This window comes from Gekko japonicus, unplaced genomic scaffold, assembly GCF_001447785.1.
Source record: "Gekko japonicus isolate JY-2015 unplaced genomic scaffold, Gekko_japonicus_V1.1 scaffold700, whole genome shotgun sequence".
Lineage (NCBI taxonomy): Eukaryota > Metazoa > Chordata > Lepidosauria > Squamata > Gekkonidae > Gekko > Gekko japonicus.
The window spans coordinates 805,418-822,310 of NW_015163109.1; the positions used below are offsets into that span (position 1 = coordinate 805,418).

Sequence of the window (16,893 nt, forward strand, 5' to 3'; positions counted from 1 at the left end):
TTATGGGGAGACGGCTAGTGAGGAGTCAGGGAGAAGGGTGTGTGTGTGTGTGTGTGGGGGGGGTGTTTTGTGGTGGGGCGGCGATGAGACCGGTGGTGGGGAAGGCCGGAGGGGGGGTGTTCTTGAAGGGTAGGCAGGGGGGCACTGACGCGCAAGGGCGTGACACCGGGGCACACAGCGGCGCGGGAAGGAGGTGTGGGGATCGTTTCTGTGGGGTGGACGTACAGCGGGAGGCGGGAATGGGTGGGGGTGTAAAGGGAGAGGGGTCCCTGGAGTAGGATGGGGAGGCGCGACAGGAGATTGGTATGCATGAGGACCGCGAAGTGGGGAGGTTTTGGTGGGCTCCATTGCTTTGAAAAGCGGAGAGGCTGTTAATCCGCACACACACCCAGCCCAACCATTGCACTCTTCCCGTATGCTTCAACGCAAGTGTGATTTACGAGATTAAAATTGCGATTCTCTTTAGTTACGATAAAGCTGTCCAGAGCAGGAAGCAAGTAAGCTTCAGCTCCCCCCACCCCCCACTACACTATTGTACAGTACAAAAATCTTGCCTGAAGGGGGTAAACTGAACAGAATGGAGAGGAATCCCTATTTTGGACCCCCGGATGTTTGTATTGCTCCCTTTTTCTAAGGATGAGATTCTTGTGTTGATTTAGAGCTTCCCTTTTTTGCTCTGTGTTTCCTGGCAGCAGCATGTGCGGCGCGTTCTATAAATGCAGATGAAGTTGGTAGGCGTGTAAGGCTTTATCACCCTTGAGTGCAGCGAATACTGTGTATCTGTGGAGGGTTGCAAGCGGAGTGGATCGATGGGCCGGCCTCTGTTGCTCGGTAATGGGTGTTCCTAGCTGGCTTTGCTAATGGTGGGGTGGGGTCAGCTTGGGATTCATTCTGGGAAGACTGGGCCAGCAGTGCTGAATGTAGGAGGACGATGTGTAGTGGGATGTGTAGTGGTCGCAGGGTTTCTAACACTGAAGGGCTTAACAGGAGGAAGAAGCATATCCTATTGTTAGCTGTGCTTTTCCTTTTAGCTCTACTAATTGCACACTAAAGACAGTGTCTTTATTGTAGCTGCAAGTGTTCATAATGAAATTGTGTGTGTGGGGGGGATGAGGTTACTCATTAGTCAGCTACATAGTATAACTGGGTAAAATTTTTACTTGTTCAGTTGCAGGGTTACCCCAAGTTGTTGAAGGAGGAAATTTCTGCTTGTCTCAGGTGATGGAAGTGAGAGACTGGTGTTTTCGGAATGACCAGAAATTATTTCTACCTTGGTATTGTTGAGCTGTGTTCTGCTCCACCATTCTCTTCATGCTTTTCATTGCAAGCAGCATTGTGGTCTTCCTTGCCACATGAATAATACTGGAGAAGGGAGAGCCCCTGAATGTCAAATTCTTATTGAAGGCTTCCTTGTTATTCACAAATAGTTTACAGCTTACATAATATTTTAAACATAAAATAGTTCCAACATTTTAGTTTTAAGCCTTAGATATGTATGTTTTTGATAGTGTAATTTGGGATATGGTCACTTATAACCCACTGCTATCTCCAGTGTCAAAATTTGTTTCTGACTGAACTGTAATGCATATAGGTAATAGAGGCCCTGGTCACACGGAACATTTGCGCAGTAAAAAACTAGTACATCGCATGTACTAGCAAATGCTTTGCCACGGGCCACCTAAGGAAGCCTCCCGGTGTGATTGCGCAAGCGCGCGGCTTCCTCCCCCGTCGTCCTCTTTGCTGTGGGGACGTCGCATAATAGCGCATCAGAATGCGACGGCGCAAATAGCAGCGTTTCCCCCCGCGTTTTCCGGCACGTCTGGCCGGGGCCTTAATTGGTATTTGATAGAGCTATGCAATTTTAAGGGGTCCATAGTGGGTGGAGGAATGGCCTGCTGAATGAGAAACTGTTCTAATGTACTGTAAGGGGGCCTTAATTGGTATTTGATAGAGCTATGCAATTTTAAGGGGTCCATAGTGGGTGGAGGAATGGCCTGGTGAATGAGAAACTGTTCTAATGTACTGTAAGGAAGCTTCTCGTAGCTTATATGTAGGGATCTACTAATTTTGACAGGACTTGGTAGTCTGCTGTTTCTAATAAACAGCAATGTATGATTACTTCTTGTACCACAGAGGTAAATATGACAGCCTAGTGAGAACGCTTTGTACGGGAAAAATATTAGGTACATTTGTATGTTGAAAGGGGCTGTGGCACAGTGACAGAACATCATGTTTGTGTGCAGAAGGTCCCAGGTTCAATCCCTTGCTTCTCCAGTTTAAAAGGATGGGTTTTGTTTAATGTATACAATTTCTGCCTGAGACTCTGGAACTGCTAGAGTAGACAATACAGTCCTTAGTTGACCAGTCATCTGATTTAGTATAAGGCAGTGTCATATGCTTTTAGCAACCTCTCTCTTTCATTACATGACAACAGCGCTGCGTCCAGCACAGATTCAGGCTGACTTATTAAAAAGCTGTGGTGTCATGCGCTGGAATTTTCCCATTCAAGTAATGGATTTTGACTTGAAAAAGTATAAGGGGGGCGGAGTCTGCAGTGGGATGTGGGAAAGCTGCTTTCCTGTAGTGCAAGTCTGTCCACACTACTTATGATCCAAGCCCATGTCATAGTTTTTTGAGTCTTGGCAAAAGTGCTGGTAGAATATGAGTTGGAATAATACATGTTTTTAAAAACTGAACTAACAACTAGCATATTAACTTATATAATTCCCAAGAGTGTAATATTTCTAAGATAACATGGGTTGTACATTTGTGAAGACTAATATCTGCCTAATATAGGGTTGCCAGGTTGGGTTGGAAAATACCTGGAGACTTTGGGGGTGGATCCAGGAGAGGGCTGGGTTTGGGGAGGGGAGGGGCCTCAGCATAGTAGAATGCCATAGAGTAGAATGCCATAGAGAATGCCTTCAAAGCAGCCATTTTCTCCAGGGGAGCTGATCTCTATCAGGTGGAGATCAGTTGTAAAAGTGGGAGATCCCCAGGCTCCACCTGGAGATTGGCAACCCTAGCCTAACAGTTATTTTAATTTTTCCATGATATGCGTAGTGTCTGTATTTTTGGTAGGTCCTGCTGTTTAGCAGATTTTTAAAACTGCCATAAAAGAGCACAGTCAGACAGCAACATCTGCCTTCTGTGCCCCAGTCATCGGCACCCCATGTGACCCCGCTTTGGAAGTGGAGTAATCAGGCACTGGGGAAAGTCTGGTGATTATGGATGCCAGTGCTTCCAATCCACTTTCCCGGACATCTGAACCCACGGATCTGTTTCCGCCACTGTTTTTTTGGAGTTGCTGCCTATATGCACACGCACTAGAACAAAAATGACCAGGCAGCGCACTCCATGGTTGAGGTGCTACAGTAATGTGAACACCTGACCACCAGACGAGCGTGTGGGAAAACTGCCCCAGGGTGTGCTGTCTTGGTCTTTCCCACAACACTTTAAACTGGTGCAATTAGAGGCATGGCCAGATCATGGCAAGCCTTCAGTTGTGACCGCAGCCTTAGTTAACTTGGCTGGTGGAGGGCACATTTTGGTATAGTGACATTAGAACTGTAACTTTTAACTTTTCAGTCTTTAGTTGTCATTGGGATGTCTGATGTATGGTATTACTAAATAGAGGTATTTATAAAATTCAAAACATTGTCAAAATGTTGATAATACATAATGTTTGTGGCATGTAAAACTATTTTAAAATGAAAACCAATTTCCAACAGTACAGAGGATAGGGTAATGACACTATAAAAGTTGACTACTTAAGCTTGTCGAAGAGTTAAATTGCAGTTGCTGTGATAATGAGATATATAGAATAATGGTTACAGAGGGAACTTTGAGAAAGAGCATTGGGTGAAATTTGTGAAGTTAACATTTATACAAGGAAATATGGTGTTTGCAGTTAGAATTTTTCTTGGGTATTCTGTGGCAAAAGACAGAAATGCGTTGAAGGCTAGACATGTCAATGATATCTTGGAAAGTGCTTGGACTTAAAAATTCCCAGCACTACATATGTTTCTAGAATAAATATAATGGACAAGACTGTGGGGTAAATGGCTAATAAGGAGAAACATTTTTGGTTATATTGTGACAGCTTCTGAAGGCTTTTGTGTACCTTTTGCTAAAGTATGTATCTTTGTACGAGTGCCTGTCAAATGCTGCTTCATCAATTCCGTTAAAGTCAAACTACACGAGATGTGTTGTGCTGGTTTTCATTTTCTCTATTGGAGCATTTTTGATCAGGGAACTGTTGGCATCCTTACAACAGCAGTGTTTTCAGGAGCACCCAGATGATGTCATTCTCTTTTTGTTTTGCTTTTCCCCCTGCATCACTGTGATCTTTCCTAAACCTAGTTTGGTAAAAAAAAAAAAATGAAAGATCACAGTGAAAGCACCTTTACGAAGATGTGTATTTTTGCATATTCCATCTACATTGGCACTATTTTCCTTTCCTCGGCTCCCATAAGCATTTCCCCCCACCACAACAGAAAGCCCTGACAGATCTCTATAGTGTTTAACATCATAATTATCTATTTCAATAATGTAATAGCTCCCAGGTTGTTGGGGTTTTTTTATGCCTCTAGCTTTTTTCCTTGAAGAGTTATAAGGGAAAAGTACAGGGTATGCAGTTCTCCTTATGACTCCACAACAAAAGAAGTGTAGAAACTTTCATTAAAAAATGAAAACTGGACATTAGTAGATTTGTGGCTATTGATCATTGTAATGTTAGAATGCTATAATGACCTAGCAGTTCCTTTAAAAAAGCCCTCTGGAAGTTCAGGGAAAACTGCTGTGTGAATGGTCTGTTGTGATGTCACGGCAATGAAAGTTTGTACAGGTAATGAATTAACTTCATATAGAAGCAGTGGAGGAGGGGAGGATTTACCCCCCCCAGTACAGCTCTGATCCAGAAGTTCCCTGCTTCAGCATGACTCCAAAGAGTGATTAACACATGGAATTCACTGTCACAGGAGGTGGCGGCGGCTATAAGCATCGACAACTTCAAGAGGGAATTGGATAAACATGGAGCAGAGGTCCATCAGCGGCTATTAGCCACAAGGTATAGATAGGAACTCTCAGTCTGGGGCAAGTGATGCACTGTATTCTTGGTGCTTGGCGGGGGGGCAACAGTGGGAGAGCTTCTAGTGTCCTGGCCCCACTACTGGATCCTGATGGCACCTGGTATTTTTAGCCACTGTGTGACAGAGTGTTGGACTGGATGGTCCATTGGCCTGATTCAACATTGGCTTCTCTTATGTTCTTATGACTGGATTTAAGAACCAAATAATATTTCTGCGGTTCCAGTTATGGAATTCCAGTTTGGCAGGGACTTGGAGGATAATTAGTTTAAGTGAAAACAGATTACAGCATTGTACAAATATCAGTTTATTTTCACTTAAAACTATCCTACTTTATCATTTTGTTTATCTGCTTGAACCACTGACCTCTCTCATTGCCCATAAGTAGCTGCTAATTCTTTTGGCTTATGACAGGATTCACACCTAACCTTTCTACTTCACCTCCTCCATTTGCTCCTTACATTGAGAATTTGCACTGGAAAATCATAGCAAGCCTGTTTTGCTCCCCCCTCCCCACATAATGTTCCCATAAGGAGAATTCCCAATATGATTTTCTATTCATGTGTTTGAAGACATGAGCTGGGACTCATGAAGCATATATTGAAATATAAATGTTGTTAGTCTTCGGGGTGCTCTTGGATTTTTGTTTTATTTTATTTACATTATTATAGGAATAGGATCTGCCATCTGCTAGTTCACGAGGTATGAAGCACACGTTTCCTACCATTTTCCAGGAAATCACCAATTGGAATAGTTTAATCCAGGAAAATGTAGAGCAATCATTTCCTTTGCTTTACAGTCTTACAGTCTAGTGTGCTAAGGTGCAGGACTCCGGGGCAAATACATTGCATTCGGAGGCATAAAGCAATAGGCTGATGGCCCTTTTAAAATAGGAAAAGCAGCTTCCTGGGTAGCAGCAATACTGACATGGGAGGGGGGTATGTGCTTTACATTTCTTTTACTTCCCGTTGTTTCCTCTTACCATCTCCAGCACACACACCCTCCCCCAGTTCTCTATACCCACATTTGGAACTCTGGGCTGTAGAGCCAGTTGAGAGACATCTGGGAGTGGGCAGACAATGGATGGGGAAACTCTCTGACTCATAACCCATTTGGAAGTTGCTTTATTTGTCTGAAAAAGTGCTCAAGGTAATCTCATAGCTGTGTGTAACATCTAGTTTGGTCTTGAGAGAGTGAGTACTGTGAGCTCATCTGCTGTAGCAGAGGTGTCAAAACTTATTTGTTATTATTTGACATACGTGCGGCTTGGTTGGGCCCCATGTAAATCATTGAAATACAAAAGTACTAATTCTGTTAATTTTCGAATATCACAACTAAAATATTAATAACAGATTCTCTTTAATTTTGTTGAAAAGCATGGATTGAGGAAATGAACATTATGTATGATAATGTGCTCTCTTACCTGTACTTGTTATCTTTTTGAGGGGAAAATGTAGACAAAAATGTAACTGTTTTGTCCCTAATAACACTTTGGAAATCTGTTTTTACTTCTGTTACATGCAGTATCACCTAGAATGAATTAGAATGTATTTGCTTGCTTATTTACTTGGCCTTCATATCGCAGTTTAATATTCTCATTGGGCAGAAAATATAACTTTTACATTGTGGACACCAGTAGTTATGAAGGAAGTCAGCCTGAGAATAAGATTTTGGAGTAAAGACTGCAGTCTTATTGGGGGGAGGGAAGAATACCTGTGGAAATTAAAGGCATTTACATTTGAGTAAAATTCTTGTCTCCAAGTAAGCCGCTAGGAGCATTTTGAGCAAGTTTGTGTATTCCTTCAGCATCTCTTTTAGCACAAAGTGAAAAGAGAGCAGCTGGGGAAAGGTGGCGTGCTTAGCTGACGATGTACCATTTTCAAGGTGGGTGCCACTTTTCCATGACCAGCTCAGACTTGCTCTGGATGGGTGAGAGCCTGTGGGCCATGTGAGTAGCCGTAGGGATCTGCATACGATCTGTGGACCATATCATATGTTTGATGCCTTTGTTCATTTGTGTTGTGTCCCTAGCTCTTGGCCAAGCCAGCTACCTGCTTCGTACACAGTCAATCAGACAAGTAGTAATACTCAGTGACTTGTGCCTATTTCAATCCTTTTTTTCTCTTGCTAAACAATACTAAATAGCTATTACAACAACAAAAAGCAGAAGCTGAGTGAGAGTTGCATATTAGAGTGTTGTACTGGCACCAGAGAGATCCAGGTTTGAATTGTCACTCAGCAATGAAGCTCACTAGGTAACCTTGAACTAGTCACTATCTCTGGGTCTAACCTACCACGTACAACCGTTTTGAAGATAAAATGGAGCAGAAGCAAGTTAAGTGCACTGCCTTGGACTGCTTGGAGGCCAGGCAGGATAAAATGGTACAGATAAATGAATCTAGCACTATATAATAATTGCCTATAAGCAGAAACAATCTTTTGTTGAATCTGTTCCCCCCTTTTTCATCCAAGGTAAACAAAGTGACAGGCTTACTGCTTTGTTCTCCACTTCCTTGTCTATTCCCCTTGTTTTGAAAGCTGTGTTTTGCTTTTTTTGTGTGCTTTGTAGTATTGCCCAATCCTGCACAGTTACTAGAAGCTAACTGATAGTATCTGTATTTAAAAAGCAACATATTATATTGCAGCAAAAGTGTTTACTCAAAAGTGAGGAAGTACCTGGGACAGTGACATATACCAGACTAAATCCTTGGGGCTGCCTTTCAAACACCCGGTTATCTGGTTGCCTGTGACAAAGGAAATTCACCTAGGTCACATGTGGAAATGTCTTTGAATGTAGAAAGTCCCAAGCTTATTCTACAGAATTTCTAGTGAAATGGACCTTCAGTAACAGGACTTTAAAAGATCTTCTAGCTGAGACTTGGAAGAGCCATTGGCATTCAGCGTAAACAATACTGGGCTAGATTGGATTTATACTGACTCTGTTCAGTGTAAGGAAGCTTTATATGTTCATGGTACAAATTCACATTTTGCCACTGCATCTCAATGTGTCCTTGAAAAGCTTTTAAGTCCTGTGTTTCTTCTCTTTCAGCAAAGGAGAAAGGAACAGTTCAGCCCCATGCCTCCAAAATGCAGTTTTTTCTAAGGCAACATTTTGGCACTTGTGCCCTAGAGCTCCCCTTTCTCCTTTACTCCTTTCCCTAGGATTTCAGACTCCTAAAACTGGAAGGAAGAAACAGCCCAGCGTATGGTTTCTGCAGTGCGATCATATTTGATACAAGATTGCTGAATTTGTTAATTGCGCTTTTTCTTGTGTGTCTTCTGCCCTGCCTGAAGTTTAACACTAAGTCTTGAAGAAAGGGAGGTCCCCATTTGCACGTTCTTTAATGTTGCCAAGTATATGGCACCATTACTGCAGCAGTTCGGTGGAACTGCATGCGGTATGTAATAGTGGTTTCTTGTCCTCTAGAAATAGAGTGAGGTGGCAGAGTGGCAGGGGATGGATAGAAGTAGAAGACAAGGTCTGCCACAGCAGGAAGTGGAGCAGGGCTAGCATCCACGTGCCCCATTCCTATGTCACTTGCTCTGCTGCTGCTGTTGCCTCCCTTGTCATACTCGCATATTGTACACCCTTCCCTATAACCACCTTTTATATGGTATATTTCTTTCTTTATTCCAGCCACACTGTATTGATACAGTATAGCTTCATGAACAAGCGAAAAGAGGCCTCATTGTGAAATGAGGTAGTGAAGAGGTCCAACTGGGTTCATGAGTGTTATAGCGTATGGGTTGGATCCAGCCAGCATTCTTGTTTGGTGTTGGCAAATTCCCTTCCACAAGGTCCATACAGGGCCTGTGATCCCCAACATCTCCTTTTTGGTGGTCAAAGGGGATCCTCTCTTCCCTTTTCCTCTAGTGGAAACCCTGATTGAATCCGACTATGTCACTTTTTAAAATAGTAAGAATATTATGTTAAATGTTTAGAAAGCCTGTAGTATCTCCAGTTACATAGTGTTCAGTTTTAAATACATATCTTTGTATATTAATAGAAACCAAATAATATGCCCTTTTATTTAGGAAATATTTCAGTAAGAACGGAACAGTTTGATTCAGTGATGGAAATTGCCCTGTTTCCTAGTAATTTTAAACTGGTTTAAATCACCTTGACTTATTTATTTATTTTATTTCATTTATTTTATTTCATTTATACCCCGCCCTCCCACCATGCATTTGAATAAATGTAGAAGAAGAAGAGATTGGATTTATATCCCGCCCTTCACTACCCAAAGGTGTCTCAGAGCGGCTTACAAACTCCTTTCCCCTCCCCTCCCCTCCCCACAACTGACACCCTGTGCGGTAGGTGGGGCTGAGAGAGCTCTGACAGAAACTGCTCTTTTTCAAGAACAGCTCTTATCAGAGCTACAGCTTGCCCAAGGAAGGCCATCCAGCCAGGTGCAAGTGGAGGAGTAGGGAATCAAACCCGGTTCCCCCAGATTAGAGTCCGCACACTTAACCACTACACCAAACTGGCTCAGTCTGTAGCTTCTTTGGACCCCTTGTCAGTTGTAGCTTCACTATTGTCTTTTGTTTCAAACCTACCTGTGTGCGCCCTTAGTGATTCTGTTATATAGTCAAATCTGATTGGCTGAATGCTGATATCACTATTACTAGGATGGACTGTTTTCAAACAATAAAAAGGTCAAAATTGCAACTGATAGGGGTGCAAATAGCAGCAAACCAGTGGGAAAAAGTGAATTTTTGAAGTTCATCAAGAAACATTTTGGGTTCTCTGAAAACTACTTTTTTTTGTTAAGTTTTTCTTGGAAAACATTTACCATTGCCTTACTAAAATTAACTGAAGAATGTCAACAAGTACAATAGAAAATAACTGTTCATAAAGGTGTGCAACAAGAATAACAAGCTGTGCAGGTTTGAAATGGCATAAATGAATAACTGACCAGCCTGTAAGAAAATATCTTGTGGGTGAAAGCATTCAAATGTATGAAAGCTGTGATCTGAAACCTTTCTACTAGAGTTTGTTTAAAAATATAGTTGCAAGATACTCAAGATTTTTACTGAAACATTTCTGAGTCTTATGGGTGGCATGCATGTCTTTCTCCACAATCTTTCTGATACCAGACTCTGTGATGCAGCAGTTTTTTGTTTTAAGTATATGACTTTGCATTTCACTAAAGAGTATCTACAATTAGGAATCAGTGTTTGAAACCTGATTTTCTTTTAGACAGCCAATTCTGAAGTCCTTGTCTTATGGTAAAATACCTTATGAATAAATTCATAAGGCTCTTAAAATCAGAACAATGTTTTAAAACTATGTCCTTATTCATTCTTTACCAATGTTATAGCAATGAAAGTTGCACTACTGCTCCACCTTGCAGTTCTTTTGTTTTCATTTTTGCTTTATTGTAGTTTGACACACAAGCTGAAAACAAGCTTGTCAGCTTCTGAGAAAGACTCATTGAATGCCATTATTAAGAATATACTATATACATATAGTTGGTATTTGCTTTTTACAGAGTTATTATAATTGCTGCCCAGCTATGGCTTGATTATGGGGCACTCCAGAATACCTGTGGTTGCATTCCAGCTGCATTGGTAAAGCCGTCTCTGACCCTCTTAGTATTCACCCTTCTTCTTTAAATGGCTTGTGTCATTTGCAAGTCTGGAGGTTGACTCTTTTGAAGGCTGTCACTTGTTTGTCTTATAAGAAGGTGAGACTGTCTGTAAGTTTCCTTTTACTGTTTCACGCACCAGCACAGAGTTGCATTCATCACACTGATAACTATACTATGGGAAATTGCTCAGTTTTAGATGTCTTCCTTTTTAGCATTTACTTTTCCTTGAATATTGATAGCTTGAATATAGTATCAGCCAAGTGTATGAATTGACACTTATTTTTGTATCTGCATTTAAGTACTGAAACAGGTCTAGATAATATCAATATTTTTGTCTGGACATGTTTCAGTCTGACTTCTGTCCTCATTTTGATATGGATACAGCTTTGCTTGCTGTGATAGGTGACCTTTGCTGTGTGATGGGAAGAGTGCTGCCTTGTAGATTCCTCTGCATATTACAGCAGCTTTTAATTGCCATTGATCATGGTATCCTTCTAAATTGCCTCTTTGGAATGATGATTGGTTTAAATCATGCATCAGTGGTTTTGCTTTTACTGAACTGGTAGACTCTAGATATTGGTGCTGGTGGAATTCTACTCAACTGTGTGGCTTTTGTGTTTTGGGGTGCTGCAAGTTTCAGTTCTTTCTGTTTGTAGAGTTAGCTTGTAGATTGAGGATGAGGTGCCATCAGTATACTGGTGGGTATCTGACTGTCTCTGCTTAACCTGATACTGATGAAGGTAGTAGATATATTAAATGAGTAAAGTTGGTGATGGGATAGTTAAGACCTAAAGCTAGAGCTGTCCACAGAAGACTGAAATATGCTTGGTAGGGGAGCATGCCAGATCAGGGAAATGGTGTCCAACTTGGATGGTGTTGTGTCTCCCAGAAGGATTTTCAGCTTAAGAGCGCTTTCGATCTAACCCTGCCTTGGATGGTCAAGTAGCATCTGTGGCCGTTTGCTAATTTGGGGTGCACACTTTCCTGGAAAAGAATGGCTTTGCCACTACTGATTAATGTGATACATTATATGTGGGGCTGCCTTTGAAAAGTGATCAGAAATTCCAGATAGTTCAAAATACTGCTTTGAAGCTAATCGCTGGGACTTTGCAGAATGGATGTATTTTATCAATATTAGAATAAATACTGATTTCCACTAGACAAATCAGGATACAGAAAATGGGTCAGACTAGAAGAAGGCCAAAACCCTTTTCATCACCTTCTTCCAGTAGTGCAAGAATGCAAACGTGAAGTGCTTTTTAACAAAGAAAGGTTAAAAATTTATTCAATCCCACCTACTTGTCTTTCCCAAAATGTTATTCCTCCACACCAATTTCTCTTCAACCAATAATGTTAAAATTATTGTGAGCTTAAAAACAAACAAACACATGAACTATGTACCAGTGCTCAGATTTCTACTATGTTTCCAAGTCCGACTTAAAGTGATAATAGATTCAAGTGGGTAGCTGTGTTTGTCTGAAGCAGCAGAACAAAGTTCAAGTCCAGTGGCACCTTTAAGACCAATGACGTTTTATTCCTGGTATCAGCTTTCAAGTGCAAGCACACTTCTTCAGATAGAGTGAAACAGAACTTCTTCAACCATTACATATAGGTGGGGGGATTAGTTGCCAAGAGGGGCTAGTTAGAGACAAGATGTATAAGTAACTGGGCAATTATTGCTGAGTTTGGATTAAGGTGGTTGGTAAGATCTGTGAATAGAGGTAAATTAGCATACAAATACAAGAGTTAACAAACAGATGTGAGAACAAAATTTGAGTCCAGTGGCACCTCTGAGACCAACAAAGTTCAATTCTGGGTATAAGTGAGAACTGAGAGACTTAGCATGTGTAGAAGCACACACCTTCATATACACTGAAACATATATCTTGATCAAGATATGTAAGTAACTGAGCAGTAAATACAGTAAATACCGTTAAGATTAGAATAACACATTTGGTAAGACCTGTGAATTGTAGCAATTGGTATACAGATAATAAAGGCGTTAACAACAGATGTGAGAACTAAGTTTGAGTCCAGTGGCACCTTTAAGACCAATAAAGTTTCATTTCTGGGTATAAGTGAGAAATAAGTGACTTAGCATGAACCTGATATCTCTGTTAAGCCCTGGGGGGTTCCATTGTTCTGAGTGTTGTAATAACTTGTAATGCAGTAGTAAAACAGCTACTTTGAGGTCTCTGACTGAGTGCCCTGGGAGGTTGAAATGTTCTCCTACAGGTTTCTCAGTTTTGTGATTCTTGATGTCCGATTTGTGTCCAATAGAAGATGAGCAAGTGAATGAGCCTGAGATGGTGTAGTTGATGTCATTAGGTCCAGTGATTGTGTTGTTTAGGTTGGGGTACCCAAAGGACAGCCTTCTTCTGTACATGAGGCCTTACTGCCTTCAGAGATTAGGTGTGTGGTAAATTAGCTGTCAGACACTCTGAGTAACTGCCTCTGACATCTACACTCCTTTCTTTTAGATGTCATGTCAGAACTATTTTGTTTGCTTGTGCCTTCTCTGAAAGTTTCTGTGGGCTTTCTTTTCCTACTGCAGTTCTGTTTTTATCATTTTTTTATGGGCAATCATTTCACTGCCTGTATGATTGTGCTGTGAGCCTAGGTTTTATTGGGATCCATCTCAGGCAATTAATTTGGAAAGATGGAGTATAACAATCAGTGTTTAACAAATGCCTAAATGAAGATTTTGGGGTTAGTGATAAAAAGTAGGGAGTGAGATATCAACATTATGCTGATGACTTGCAGCTTAATTCTTCTATTGCAACAAACCTAGGAACAGCAGTTTTGTTCCTTTATAGTCCCTGAAAGTATTGTTGACAGATTGAGGAGCTGAGACTGGATCCAGAGATAATGTTTGCTGGTTGGAAACCAGTCCTTTCTGGAGAGGGATATTCATCTTTCTACATATTAGGAATAAATATGAAATACCCATTAAAAAAGGAAAAATTCAGACCCTCCTCTCCATTTTCTGATGGAAAAATTGAGAAATTTAAGGAAGTACTGAGAAAAAAAGACTCCTATGAAATGCTGTCCCTTTTGGAATGGGAGAAATGCATTAAGACAAAATATATAGCATGAAAACTTGCATGTAAGACTGTCTATGGTGTTAGGTAATGATAATCTCTCTGCATATTACAGGGATATACATCATATTCCCAATAATATGTTCATTGTTTAAAGATGAATAATTTTTAGCAACAAGTAATTATTTCAAGTTTTCTGTTTTCACCCTGAAAGATAAATTTCCCCCCACCCCCCATAGCTTTAAAATGTCCAGATATTTTACATCTCTTGGGTATCTTATTCATTAGGAGATCAGGTACTCCAGTCTAATTGTTCTTGTAGAATCTGGACTCCTCCTGATCTGGAACATTTAACCGCCTCCCCTACTGTATTAGTTTTGGTGTTAATTTTTTCTGTGCAACTGTCTGTTAGGAGGGTTCTTTTGTTTCCAGTGTTGGAAGCTGCAACTTCTGCTAAATACTTAAACCCTTATTCTGGTTGTACGAAGAATAAATATGTTAATATATTTGAAATATGTAACATCAGGAACTGTGGATTAATTTTTCATCTACCAAATATCTGAAATCGTAGCTAGTAATCTATTTCAAAAGTAATAAATATATACTACTTTGTATTTAAAATATTATTTCTGTAATTTAAAAAACTCACAAGTTATTTGGTGTCTTTCAGCATTTTGGGGAGCCTCTTTTTGACTTCTGTGCATCTGTCTGAAACTGAATCTCATTTATGTGCTTAACAAGATTTGAGCCATACTAACTGATAGTGTGTCATAGCTGTGTGCTAAAGAAAAGTATAATGGAATCAGGCCCATAGCCAGAAAACTTTTGGTGGGGGGGGGGCACTTCGAGGGCACAATGTCAGAAAATTGTAGAATAAAAATAAAACAATAAAATAAAAATAATTAAAAGGGTGACGAGAAGAGCTGGCGAAAGATCCCCCCCCCGAAACCAACATCCTCCTCCATGCTCAGAGCTGTGGCAGCACTCCCAAGGAATGCCTCCCTCCCTCACCATGGAGAGTATCTAGAACAGCATGGGCCAAGACATGGGAGTCTGCAGTTGAAGGCAGGAATTGGAAAAAGTCAGAAACCTCTCTTACAGGCACAGAAGTTATCTATCACACTACCACTCACACTGGGGCAGATGTTGAGTGGGGGAAAGGAAGCCAAGGTGGCTGTGAGGGCAGTGGGGGAGGAGGCTTGTCCCCTCCCAGCCAAACAGCTTCTGTTTGCAGCTTCATGGTCAACCAGACTGTGAGGGTGGTGGGGGAGGAGGGCCTGCCCCCTCCTGGCCAACCAGCTTCCAAGTACTTGCAGTAGCAGAGGCACAAATGTGGACATTGCTGGTCACCCCAGGCCCCCAGGGGCAGGGAGGGACTGGGAGGGGAGGTGGCTGGGAGGTGGCGGGACAAATTTGGGAGTGTCGTCCCAAGAGCCCCCCCCCCCTTCATAGCTATGGGCCTGAATTGAAATACTATGTGTGTCTCTAGTAAAGAAGTGTGCAGACCCAGGATGAAGGCAATTCCACTTTCTGGATTGGGTATGCCATGGTCTTCAGCTGCAGAACTGTTGTTGCTTTTCTTTTGGTGGAAAATAATACTGGTAACAAAACTGTTAGTTGTTGAATCTGCGAACTCCTTTACATTTGCTTTCTGATATCCTCTCACAAGCCTTTTTGTATCCCAAAGTAGGTCATTGTCCAGAAGAGGGTGCCTTCTCACTGTTTCAGCCTGGTGTGCTAAATTCTCCCATTGTGTTATTGGCAGGCAATAACATCTCTGACCAGAATCCATTGGAGCAACTGAAGGAGTTGTATTAATTAGTTCCACATTGGTGCAGGAGTAAATACATATTTGTTTGAACATCTACAAAATAGAGACTGTTGAGTGTGGTAAGAAGGAAATTGGAAATTGCTAAGAAGAAAGCAAGACTGACGGTGCAATCCTAAAAACACTTCTCTGGTAGTAAGTCCTATAGAAAAGATCCAAGTAGGATTGAATTTGACTGTAGGCCTGTTTAGGATGGCAATGTGAATTTCTTCTGTTTCCTTCCTTCCTCCTGTGAACTCCTACAAGAGTGGAGAGGCACTCAAGAAGGAATTTTTTAACATAGAAAATTAATGGTTTTCTGTCTATTTTGGCTGTTGCCCTGCTGTTTTGTGTCGTCTTCTTTTTTTTAACTTTTTTTTAAACTTTTTAAAATAATACAACAACCATAACAATATACATATACATATTCAACATTAAATTTATAATTAAAATACAAATCAACATATTTTGCGAGTAGCACAGTCATATTATCTTTAACATTATTTATATAATCAAAAAATTTAAACCATTTTTCCAAAAATGTTGTTTTCCATTCTGGATATTCAAGCTCCAATAGCTGTGTTGCTATTTTGTCCATAGCTACTAAGTCCCATACCTTAGCGAACCACTGCTGGACATTGGGAATCCTCTCTATTAATGTTTTAGCTGCAATCAGCATTAAGGATAATATTTCTTCAGTTGTTTGAGAAAAAGTTCCTTTATCCCAGTGACTCAACAAAATCACTTCAGGAGTAAATGGGACGTTTATTCCCAAAATACTTTCAATTTTTGTAATAATTAAATTCCAAAACGCCTGGAACTTTGGACATGACCACCAACAGTGGCAAAAAGAGCCTATCTGATTGCATCCCTTCCAACACTTTGTTGTTGTTCAGTCGCACAGTCGAGTCCGACTCTTCACGACCCCATGGACCATCTCCCGCCAGGCCCTCCTGTCTTCCGCCGTCCTCTGAATTTGGCTCAATTTCATGTTCGTTGCAGCGATGACACTGTCTAACCATCTCATCCTTTGCCGTCCCCGTCTTTGACCTTCAATCTTTCCCAGCATCAGGGTCTTCTCCAGTGAGTGCTCCCTTCTCATTTGGTGGCCAAAGTATTTGAGCTTCAGTTTCATTATCTGGCCTTCCAGGGAACAGTCAGGGTTGATTTCTTTTAGGATTGACTGATTTGATCTTCTTGCAGTCCAAGGGACTCTCAAGAGTCTTCTCCAGCATCATAGTTCAAAAGAATCTATTCTTCGGCGCTCAGCCTTCCTTATAGTCCAACTCTCGCAGCCATACATGACTACTGGGAATACCATTGTTTTGACCATGCGGACTTTTGTTGGCAGGGTGATGTCTCTACTT

The 16,893-nt window shown here is 41.2% G+C and overlaps 1 protein-coding gene across 2 annotated transcripts in view; it reads left to right on the forward strand.

Annotated features, from left to right (window-relative positions):
* Positions 1-1,187: 1,187 nt before the first annotated feature.
* The window catches only part of LOC107106619 (kinesin-like protein KIF2A), a 44,775-nt gene continuing 29,069 nt past the window's right edge, over positions 1,188-16,893 (forward strand). The window contains exon 1 of one of the 2 annotated variants that reach the window (XM_015406801.1): positions 1,188-1,218. The gene's annotated coding sequence lies outside the window, so the exon portion shown is untranslated. The remainder of the gene's footprint in view (positions 1,219-16,893) is intronic. The other variant, XM_015406800.1, reaches the window with a different exon arrangement.